We start from the raw sequence: 12,872 nt of genomic DNA, 5'->3' as shown, positions 1-12,872 counted from the left end.
ATTTTGTTAGCAAGTTTATGATTTAGAGTCCTATATTCTAAACAGTAGAGATCAGGTTTAAAACTTTTTAGGAACAAAATCAGGGTATATTTGTTGAGTCACCTGTTTGGTAAGATTTCTCAAATTGTCTCTTTAGTTATTGATTAGCTTTAGTTTTAGTTAGAGGAGAACTTTATATATCTATTATTTGATAGTGGAGATTTTTTTAATAATATGAAGTTTTTTCCCTCTACACTAGAGAGCTTTTCATGTAAATCTTGGTGTGCTTTATTATTATTATTTTTTTTGCATTGTTAGATTAGTGATTGTTGTCTATTGCTATTGGTTTATTATGATATATTACTTATGCGTTGTTGTGTTTGTTACTTTAGGCCCAACAAAATCAACAACATGCTCCTCAGCCATCCTAGCAATGTTGATTTTGTGATTTGGGCAATGGCTTCTAAAGACCTAAAACCTGAAAAGATTCAAGAAGAGATTGGGGAAAAGATAGGATATTCTGAAGATAGGAGGAGAAATAAAAGTTTTGAGCAAAATGCTATAGACATGTACAAAGTCTTAAGTACTAGGAAATTTGTTTTGTTGTTGGATGATTTATGGGACCAAATTGATCTAACAAAAATTGGAGTTCTTATCCTACACCAACAAAATAACTCCAAGGTAATCTTCACTACATGTTTCGAAAAGGTGTGTGGTCTGATGGAAGCCCACAAAATTTTCAAAGTTGAGTGTTTGCCACCATCTTTTAATTGCTATTTGTTTCAGAAGAATATTGGAAATGATACTTTCAACCTGTATCCAGATATTCCTATGCTAGTGAAAATTATGGCCAAAAAGTATGTTGGTTTGCCACTAACACTTATCACCATTGGTCGAGCCGTAACCTGTAAGAAGACACCACAAGAATGGATTTAGGTAATTGAGATTTTAAGAAAATGTGCCTTAAAATTTTCAAGTATGGGGGATAAGGTTTTTCCTCTTTTAAAGTTCAATTTTGATCATTTACCTAATGAGAAAGTGAGATCTTGCTTTTTATAGTGTACTTTATTTCCAAAAGAATTTGTTATTCACAAAATTGACTTAATAGATTATTGGATTTGTGAGGGTCTTTTAGATGAATGTAATGACAGAAATGGAGCTCAAAACCAAAGGTATGACATAATTGGGACACTTGGGTATGCATGTTTATTGTAAAAAGAAGGTCATTATGTGAAAATGCATGATGTGATTCGTGATATGGCTCTGTGGATAGCCAATGAATGCAATAATTTTGAGGAAGGTGTTTGATTCATTGAAGCACCAAAGATTAGAAAATAAGAAGCAGTAAGAAAGATATCACTGATGGCAAATTGTTTTGGGAGTTTAATCGAAACAACTTCATGTCCCAACCTGCTAACCTTGTTTCTCAATGAAAACACATTAAAGACAATCACAAATGACTTCTTCCAATCTATGCCTAATCTAAGAGTGCTAAACCTATCCTGTAATAGTGGCATAACTGAACTGGCCCAGGGAATTTCAAAACTTGTTTCCCTACAATATCTCAATCTATCCAAGACAAGTATAAGCCAGTTGCCAAATGAGCTCAAGTCCTTTCAAAAGCTAAAATATTTGAACTTGGATTATACGTTTGTATTAAATACAATTCCATACCAACTGATATCCATATTTCCATTCTTAAAAGTGTTGAGAATGCTTAATTGTGGTTCATCTGATATGATTATGCAAAGTAATATTTTATTAAGGGGAAATAAATGAGTGCTTTGTCAAGGAATTGCAGTGTTTGAAACAATTGAGTATGTTGAGTCTCATAATAAGGAGTGCCTTTGCACTTGAAGGATTTTTAAGCTCCCACACAAAAGTTGCACTCAAAACCTATGCTTTTAGTTTTTAAGTGCTTCAAATATTCTAAATATTTCATGTTTAGTAGATATGAAGCATCTCAATATGCTAGATATCTTAGACTGTAAGAGTTTAGAAAAGCTGAAACATAGTTGCAGGAACAAAGAAAAAAACTAACATCTGTTGATTTCCACAGCTCTATGATTTTAAAGGACAGATGGTTTAATGGCCTTTAAAGAGTAAGTGTAGACAACTGTATGCAATTGGGGGATTTGACATGGCTCATGCTTGCCCCAAACCTTGCTAGTCTTTTCATATCAATATGCTCCCAAATCAAAGAAATAATCAGCACAGCCAAATGTGCAGGACTTCTAAATAAAGTAGGAAAGTATTAAGCCATTTGAAAAGCTTGAAGTTTTTCATTTGTCTTACCTACCAGAACTAAAATGCATCTATTAGGAACCCTTTCAATTTTTAAGTCTCAAGAAAATCTCCATATTTTGGTGGCCAAAACTGAAAAAGCTTTCGGTCAATGTAAAGAATGCTGAAGGACATGGCATTACCATTCATGGATGGGAATTCTGGTGGAAAGAATTAGAATGAAAGGATGAGACAACTAGGAATGCTTTTGCTCCTTGTTTCAAATCTAAGCCCCTGAACATCTCCCCATAGTGACTTACAAGTGCAAAGAACTACAATATCAAAACTAGCTTCGAATTGCAAATGATTGCTTCTCTTCATCATGGATTATTTTTCCTTGATAATGAAAAATCTGCATGTTTGTTGCAAGCTTATCTTTTTTCTTCTTTTGGTAAGAGAATCATACCTTTAATGAACTCACAGAGCTTGAATTTGTGCTGTAATAAACCACATGATTGGAAATTTTCTATGCTCATGCACCTTTATTCATCATCAGGTTATGCAGGGCTTGAAATTTAATCTTTAAGACAGTTTAGAAAGTAGTAAAAAAAATACTTATAGTCAAGGTCTAATCTTTAACTTTCATGGACTGATATCTATCTTTTTTGTGTAAGGCATACACACACAAATATTAAAGTGAAAAAAACATACATGTGCTGTGTTATGATTGTCCACACCATAAAACTAAAGTGTGACTTGTTAAAACATACTTAAAGTCTTGAACACATCATAAATTTTACATTCGATGTTAGGAGAAACAATACAAATTATTATCTACATGCTTGTTTCAAAAATGCAACATGTACTCTTACTAGGAAGCTTTTATAATGCGATACCCAAAAAAATAAAGACAACAGCCTTAATCAATGTGTTATAAACCAACAACATTGTCATCTCTGATGCTGCACAATCTTTTTTTTTTTGTTCAAACCACAATCTTCTTTTCATTTAACAAATTGTGAACCTAATACCATCTCAAGCTCAATTCATTTATCGACTAAAGGGCAATCACCAATAAATTAATGCATAAACTCTATCTACCATAGTTAACCAACCAGGCTCAGATACTTAAATTCTGATATATCAATTCTTTTACTTACTTTTCAAGCTAATTAGAAATCTATTATCATGTTTCAAAACCTAGTTGCCAATTCTTTAGCTAATTTTCAAGTCTGGGTTTGACAGAGCAAGCTGTTAGGAAAATGGGGTCCAGCCCCATGTAAGTGGTTTTGGACCAAGTAAAGGCCATGGGCCTTGATCTTTCATTTTACACAAAGCCCTAGCTATTTAATAAAAAATAGGTGGGGTTATTTTAAGTGTGTGTCGAAAACCAAGTAGAGAAAGAAGAAAAGCCAAAAAAAGCATAAAAAAAAAGAAAAGGGAGAGTTGATTGAACGAAAGTCGATCCGTGGTCCGATTGAGTTGAAACCTTGTCAAGAGATTTATGATTCAAAGTTCTACATTCTGAACGGTGAAGATCGGGTTTGAAGCTCTCTAGGAACAAATCCAAGGTGTATTTGTTGAGTCATTTATTTGGTAAGATTTCTCCAATTGTTTCTCTAGTTGTTGTTTAGCTCTAGTTTTACCTAGAGAAGAACTTTTTACACCTATTATTTGATAGTGAAGATTTTTCTAGTGGTCCGTGATTTTTTCCCTCTACATTGGAGGGTTTTTCACGTAAATCTTGGTATGCTTTATTTTTCTTGCATTTTTTATTATTGATTGTTGTCTATTGCTTCTGTATTATTATGATTATTGCTTCAGGCGTAACAAGTGGTATTAGAGCCAGCCCTAAACCGTTCGATCCATGCCAAGCACCTCGAGGGAGGTAGGCAAGGTGGCCAGCCTCTGTGACAAGGGCGTCACGAGGTTGGGTGCGAGAGAATGTCACGGACCTAAGAAGGAGTCCTGAATCCCACATCGAACATAATAGGAGGGTCACTAGGGTATATAAGGGTTCACATCACCTCCGCATTGTGAGGTACCTTTTGTAGGACAAAATCGTGAGGCCAGAGGGGCCAAAGTGGACAAAACCTCACGAAGGTGTGAACCGTGGCGGTTAGGCTGATCTGGGATGTCGGATGAGTGGATGCCTAGGTCTCGAAATCGCACGAGTTCGAAGTTTAAGTCTCAACCAGTGACAAGTGGTATCAGAACGAGGGTTATTTTGAGACATCGATACAGAAGCAACTCAAGATAGAAGTAAATTCTGTTTGAGATCATGGAAGGTGATACATGTTCCATGATAAAATTGACAACATCGAAATTATTCAATTTGGAAGCCTATGATGAAGGATCATCTATACTGTGAAGATTTATATGAGCCAGTATTAGGTAATTAAGCTAAACCAGTAGATATAAAAGATGAAAGCTGGAAGAAGCTAGGTAGAAAGACGCTGGTTACAATCAAAAAATAGGTTGATATCAGCGTGTTTCATCATGTAGCACATGAGTCAAATGCTCACATTGTTTGAGAAAAATTGACAGCATTGTATGAGAGAAAAATATGTATAAATAAAGTTATGCTTGTTAAAAAGCTTACAACTTTACAGTATAGGGATGAACGATCTGTTACAGAGCACTTGAGTGATTTTCAAGATATATTTAATCGGATGACTACTATAGAGCTTAAGATGGATGATGAAATGAAGGTATTGTTTCTTTTGGGTTCAATGCCAAATAGCTGGAATACTCTAGTTATGACTATTCTTAATTCAGCTCCTGATTATAAGGTGACATTGGAGATGATAAAGGACAATATGCTTAATGAAGAAGCAAGGCGAAAAGATGTAGACCCTGAGAATCAAGCTCTGGTCACAAAGAACAGGGGTAGAAACATCAACAGTGGTCAAGACTCAAAAGGCCGTGGTAAGTCTAAACATAGATCCAAGTCTAGAGGTAAAGTGAAGTGTTTCTATTGTGGTAAGGCATGTCATATAAAATAAAACTGTAAAATCTTGAAGCAAGAGCGAAAAGATGAGAAAGGCAAGAGTTCAGATGATGGCAATATTGCAACAGTAAATTCAGATAGTGATTCAGTTACTTTGATTTGTACACATGGTGATTGTAATCATGTTAGTGATCCCGGCATTGAGTCGATAGTTGACACAAGAGCGACATATCATTGTGTTCCTAAGAGAGAGTTGTTTACAACTTACAAAGTATGAGACTTTGGTTGTACCAAGATGGGAAACAAGAGTGTGTCACAGATTGTTGGGATTGGTAATATTGTTGTACAAACTAGTACAGGTTACATGTTGACTTTGAGGGATGTCAGACACATTCCAAATATGAGAATGAACTTGCTTGCTATTAATGTCCTTGATAATGAGGGATATGAAAGCCGATAAAAGAATGGACAGTGGAAGCTTCTCAAAAGATCTATGGTAGTTGCAAGGGAAAAACTATGCTACACAATGTATAAGACATGGATGCAATTGAACGATAACCAGGTAAATATCGTTGAAAATGATGTTTTAGCAAACTTATGGCATAGGAGGCTGGCACACATGAGTGAAAAAGGGTTACGGGTTTTGGCAAGGCAGTCTTTCATTCCTTTGACCAAAGGTATGTCTCTCGATTCATGTGATTATTGTTTATTTGGTAAGCATCATAGAGTTTCTTTTCATAAAAGTTCTCAGAGAAAGGAAAATAGATTGGAATTAATTTATTCTGACATATGTGGTCCCATTGAGGTTGAGTCATTAGGTGGTAGTAGATATTTTGTTACTTTTATTGATGATGCTTCACGTAAGACTTGAGTGTATATGTTGAAATACAAAAGTCAGGTACTGTAATATTTTCAAAAATTTCATGCCATGGTTGAAAGGATGATAGGGTTACCCTTAAAGTGTATTCGAACTGATAATGGTGGGGAATACACATCTAAAAGCTTTGAAGAGTATTGTTCAAAGCATGAGATCAGGCATGAGATGACAGAACCTGGAACACCGCAGCATAATGGTATAGCTGAAAGAATGAATTGTACCATTGTGGAAAAAGTCAAATGTATGTTGATGATGGCAAAATTACCAAAGCCATTATGGAGTGAAGCAGTCAACACAGCTTGTTATTTACTTAACAGGTCACCATCAGTTCTTTTGGGCTTTGACATTCCAAAAAGAGTGTGGACAGGGAAAGATACTTCATACTCTCACTTAAAAGTTTTTGGTTGTAAAGCATTCATGCATATGCTGAAAGAGCAGAGATCAAAGCTTGACAGTAAAGCCACACAGTATGTGTTTGTAGGATATGGTGATGAGGAATTTGGCTACAGGGTATGGGATCTAGTAAAGAGAAAAACAATCAGAAGCAGAGATGTGATCTTTCATGAAAAAGAAACCATAGTAGACCTTGAGAAAAATGAGAAGACTACACGGGTTACTGTTGAGTGTGATGTTTCAACACCGACAGGGATTCCACAGGAAAGAGCCACAGATGGTGGAAATGAGCAAGAAACAGAACTTGAGGATATGAATGAGCCTACCACAGTAGGTGATGAGCCAGATGTAATTAGTTTTGAACAGGGAGAGCAATCTTCTCTACCTGAGAGTATTGAGCAGGGGGAGCTACCTTCAACATCAAGTGATGTAGAGTCTTAGCCTAAGAGATCCACTAGAGAGTGCAGGCCATCTACCATGTATCCAAGTTCAGATTTTATTTTAGTTACCAGTGAAGGGGAGCCAGAAAGCTTCCAAGATATGCAAGCTATTTCGGATAGAGAGCACTGGTTAAAAGTAATGAAAGAAAAGATGGAGTCATTATGAAAGAATGGTACTTATGATCTTGTTAAACTTCCAACAGGGAAGAGGCCATTAAAGAATAAATGAGTGTTCAAGTTGAAAAAAGATGGTGACAAACTAGTGAGGTACAAAGCTCAATTGGTAGTAAAAAGTTTTTCTCAGAAATCAGGCATCGATTTTGATGAGATCTTTGCTCTAGTTGTAAAGATGAGTTCTATTCAAGTGGTACTGGGATTAGCAGTTAGTTTGAATCTTGAGCTTGAGCAACTTGATGTTAAAAATGCATTTTTGCATAGTGATTTGTAGGAGGACATTTATATGAATCAGCCTGAGGGTTTTGAAGTGAAAGGGAAAGAGCACTTAGTTTGTAAATTGAAGAAAAGCTTGTATGGCTTGAAACAAGCTCCGCGACAGTGGTACAAGAAGTTTGATTCTTTTATGGTGAGTCATAGCTATAAAAGAATAGTAGCAAATTCTTGTGTGTATGTTAAACAATTCTCTAATGGTAACTTCATTATCCTATTATTATATGTTGTTGATATGTTGATTGTAAGACAAGATGCTAGTACGGTTTGTAGGTTGAAAGAACAATTGTCCAAGTCCTTTGATATGAAGGATTTAGGTCCAGCAAAGTAGATTCTTGGTATGGACATTATCCGGGATAGGAGAGCTGGAAAGCTGTGGTTGTCACAGGAAAAGTATGTTGAACAAGTGCTTGGTAGATTCAACATGCAACATGCTAAATCAGTTAGCAGTTCACTTGCCAACCATTTTCATCTAAGTAAGAAATCTTGTCCAGTGTTTAAGGAAAAGCAACTAGCTATGTCTAGTATTCTTTATTCTTCTGCAGTCGGTTCTTTAATGTATCTTATGGTTTGTACAAGGCCTGACATTGCTCATGCAGTTGGTGTAGTAAGCAGATTTCTTTCTAATCCAGGGAAGGTTCACTCGGAAGTAGTGAAATGGATTTTTAGATATTTGAGGGGTACCTCAAAAATGTGCTTGACTTATGGAGTTTCACAACCAGTTCTAGAAAGATTTACTGATGCTGACATGGTAGGTGATCTTGATGGTAGGAAATCTACTTCAGGGTATTTGTTCACTTTTGCAAGAGGAGCTGTATCTTGGCAATCTAAGTTGCAGAAGTGTGTTGCTTTGTCAACTACAGAGGCTGAGTATATTGCAGCAACTGAAGCATGTAAAGAAATGCTTTGGATGAAACGTTTTCTTCTTGAATTGGGGTTGAATCAAAAAGAGTATACGATATTTTGTGATAGCTAGAGTGCGTTAGATTTGAGTAAGAATACCATGTACTATGCTAGAACAAAGCACATTGATGTTAGATATCATTGGTTACGTTCAGTGATTGAAGAACAGCAGATGTTATTAAAGAAAGTCCATACTGATAAGAATATAGCAGATATGTTAACAAGATACTTCCAAGGGAAAAGCTTGAGCTTTGCAGTAACTTGGCTGGAGTGAGTTCCCTGGCCAAGGTAAGTTCCAAATGAAATTGCTATGGTGATGAATCTCCTCCTAATGGGGCTGGAGGGGGAGATTGTTAGAAAAATGGGGTCCAGCCCCATGTAAGTGGTTTTGGACTAAGTAAAGGCCATGGGCCTTGATCTTTCATTTTACTCAGAGCCCTAGCTACTTAATTAAAAAGGAGGTAGGGTTGTTTTAAGTGTGTGTCGAAAACCAAGTAGAGAAAGAAGAAAAGTCAAAAAAAGTAAAGAGAAAAAAAAAGGGAAAGTTGATTGAACGGAAGTCGATCCGTGGTCCGATTGAGTTGAAACCTTGTCAAGAGGTTTATGATTCAGAGTTCTACATTCTGAACGGTGAAGATCGGGTTTGAAGCTCTCTAAGAACAAATGCAGGGTGTATTTGTTGAGTCACTTATTTGGTGAGATTTCTCCAATTGTTTCTCTAGTTGTTGTTTAGCTCTAGTTTTAGCTAGAGAAGAACTTTGTATACCTATTATTTGATAGTGAAGATTTTTCTGGTGGTCTGTGATTTTTTCCCTCTACACTGGAGGGTTTTCCATGTAAATCTTGGTGTACTTTATTTTTTTTTGCGTCTTTGATTATTGATTATTGTCTATTGCTTCTATATTGTTGTGATTATTGCTTCAGGCGCAACACATGCTGATTTGCTTGTTGTCCTCAAACAAAACATGTATATAAATGAAAGTTGAACTCATAACGTGTTTCATAGACAAATTTTGGGTGGCATTTTGTACAATGAATTGATCATATCCAACCAATATACCACATAAAAATTTTAGAACAATTAAATAAGAAGTCTGGCTTATTCGACGAACTGAATAATCCAAGTTTTTCCTTTCTTGATATTTTACTAGAGCTATAAGCAATTATATTAAGCATTAACAATGTGCCAAAACTTATTAACGTAGGAAGTAAGCTATGTCAAGTTGGTATTATAGTAATCTCATGTTGATGGACTACCAAAATTATTTAGATCCGGATTAAATTTGGTTAATATCAAATCAATTACTAATTATAGTGATACTATATTATGACATATCCAATCATGTAGTATGATTTTAATTAAAGTATGACCTAAGTTATTTTTGTATATACTCATAATGGGATAGTGTAAGATTTGCTAACAATGGACTCTCGCTTTCCTTCTTATAAAGTAGTTCTCTGACCCATCAAGAAAAAAACTAATTTCAATTCAAAAAAGGAAATAGAGAGGAAGTGTCTCTCTAACGACCAAAAAATCCCCTTCAATGCATCACCGACCACCATGAAGCCAACAACTACCATTGAGTTAGGCGGCATCGACAAAGTCACCTCCCTCCAGCAGTGGCTCGGACACCTTCAGTTCAGTAGGTTTCAACTGAACCCACTTAGAAGTTAGTGTTTAAATTTCTGTTTTAGCTTAAATTAGTTGACTTGTTGAGTATAGATTAGTTCGACAGTTAGTGCCCATTAGCAAACGACTTTTGACTATATCTCTTTCAAGATAATTTTCCCCTAATGAGATGGTCTGTAAACAAGATCTCTTGTATATAACTACTAAAAAATAAAAGATCTCTTGTATATATATGTGTCATGATCAATTAAGCACGCTTGAGGACCATGATGGCATGGTCTCAATAAAAATATTACCCTTTGATCATGCATTTTTTTTAGATTGTTACAAAATATTACATTCATATAATGGATTAAATAATCAACTACTATATTATAATTAAATTATAATCACAAAATAATTAACTAACAAATTAAAATATAATTAAATAATCAAATTCACACACAATAAAACTTAAATTTAAGCTTTCAATCATAAAACTAAAAAGAAGTGAAGGGTAGAATATGTTAGATTTCATTTAGGTTGAGATTTTTCCAAATTCTTCTATATGATCCAAAATTTCATATTCTCTCCCAACAATAAAATAAACATATCTTGTATCTTCTTCAATCCTTTACTATAGTCAATTAAGGTAATGTTTAGTATATAGGATGATGATAGGATATAATGATAATTATATTATGTTATATTTAGTTTGTATTTAAAAAAAAGGATAAAATTGTAAGGAGGTTTAATAATCCAATTATATCTTTGAAAATTACATCAATAATTTAAATTGTATAAATTTTAAAAAATAATTTTGATCAATAAATAAAATTATTATATTTTAATCCTTATACATAATAAATATGAAATAAGATAATATTATTTAATATAATCTTATCATATATAATTTTATTCTATTCAATTTATAATCTCGTAAACCGAACATCAACTTAAAATTAAAATAGTATCCTTTTTAGAGTTAACTACCCCTATAAATATATTCCCCATAATTATTTATATTTATATTTTTTGCTGCATTTTATGGATGGATGTCCAGTTGCAAAGTGAACTTTTTAATATGATGATAGCCTTTTAATCGAGCACTCAAATGAATTTTTGTGAATTAAGGTCAGACCATCAATGTTACAAAAATTAATTACTATCTTAATCACAATTTAGATCCACCTATTAATATGAATTATACTAGATACTAAAAAAGTCAACAAAATATAAATAATTATATTATAATTTTGCATGATTAACTTTTGTCGTAATGGTTTTGTGTCCGTCCGATGAATTTGAAAGCGAAATAAAAATAATGGAGTCGCGCACCAATCTTTTTTGGCTAGGTGCGATTGGCCACCTATTAAAACATATCCTTTTAATAAAATCTTAAAATTAATTAAAAATTATTAAAAAGATAATTTTAGGGTCTACGCAACAGTCTGAGTTTGGGAGTCGATTACGTATGGGGAAGGATTAGAACCCCCATAGCGCCCGTTTAAAACGGTATCAATTAACTACGTGTTATCCTTTGATTTTGATAAAAACCAGTCCTATTTTCGATGTTTGAAAAATAATTTTCTTTGATTTTTTTTGTTTATTGTTTTTATATTCAAATATTAATTGAGAAAAATAAATTAGAACCTTTTTATTGAAATAATTCCTAAAATGTTCCAGTTCGTTGGTAACATTAGAAGAACTCTTTCTCACCTAGAGATTTCTTAGGCATTACTTCTCGAAATACCTTAGAATCTCATCTTTGGAGGTCCGAATTTACTTTTCGTAAAAAATTATGTCATGTATGCAATGCAAATAATAACATATTGATGCACACATTTTATTCTTTTTCAAAAATTTTATTAATTGTTTTATTAATTTTTTTTATTTTTAATTTTGAAGAAAAAAATTCATTGTATTGAAGTTTTTCTATAAATATTCCAATACATTGGTAATATTTTAAAAAAACTTTTCACCTAGGGATTTCTTAAAGCATCTCTACTCGGAATATTTTTAGAATCCCATCATTAGATAAAATTTCTTTTCTACTTATTATTATTATTTATATTTTTATTATATTAATCAATTTTTATTTATTACTAACAAAAAGAAAATTTTTATTATATTGAAAAAATTTTATAAATACTTCAATACACTGGTAGTATTTAAAAAAATTCTTCTCACCTAGAGATTTCGTAGGCATCAATATTCAGAATACCTTTAAATCTCATCATTGGATAAATTTTTTTTTTCTTATTATTGTTTTTTTATCAATTTTGTATTAATAAAAATTTATTTTTAATAAATTTAAACATTTCTACATATATAAATATTAATAATAATTTAAAAAATCTTTAAAAAATTTAAAAAATTTTTTTTTACTTGAATCGAACTGGTCAACAGTCCGATCAACGCGGGTCCGATTGATAAGGTTCGGTCTGGCGGTTCAAGCACGGTCCGATTCAGTCTGGTCCAGTTCAGATGGATCGATTAGAGCTTGAAGGAGAAACAGGTCGTTAGGTCGGGTGCACGGATCTCGGGTTGAGTCACGGGTCGACGCGCAGATCCTCAGAGGTTAAAACGACATCGTTTTGGGCATTAGTGAAATGACGTCGTTTTGGACATTAGTCAAACGACGTCGTTTTGGGTTTTGACTGTATATATAAAACCAAAATTTTTTTTCGGTCATTTTTCTTCTCTCCTAAAAAAATCTCCGCTTTTCCTCTCAAGCAAAAAAAATAAAGGGACCGACTGACCGTCATCCCCGCCACGTCGCCGCCATTCGCCGATCACAGGTCATCATCACCGATGGTTGAAAAAACCCAAAAAATCCTCCTCATCCCTCTAAACACAGATCTGGGCTTGGTTTCTCCTGAAAGTATCACAAACGACCCAGATCGACCTTCAAAGTTTCGTAAAATTTTTTTTTTTGTTTTATGTGTTTTTCTGGTTTGTTTTTTTTGTATGTTTTTGTAGGTATATTTTGGCACTGGGTTCCCTATTTCAAGGGACTATTTTTACTTTTTTTTGTGTTTCTGCAAAAAA

The 12,872-nt window shown here is 33.8% G+C and overlaps 1 pseudogene; it reads left to right on the top strand.

Moving 5' to 3' along the window:
- Positions 1-435: 435 nt before the first annotated feature.
- LOC149510752 (putative disease resistance protein At1g52660 pseudogene) lies at positions 436-915 on the top strand (annotated as a pseudogene).
- The last annotated feature ends 11,957 nt before the right edge of the window (positions 916-12,872 follow it).

Source organism: Durio zibethinus, chromosome 28 (genome assembly GCF_047325235.1).
Source record: "Durio zibethinus cultivar Kanyao isolate XHJ-2024 chromosome 28, ASM4732523v1, whole genome shotgun sequence".
NCBI lineage: Eukaryota > Viridiplantae > Streptophyta > Magnoliopsida > Malvales > Malvaceae > Durio > Durio zibethinus.
This window is presented reverse-complemented; position numbering and strand designations above follow the sequence as displayed.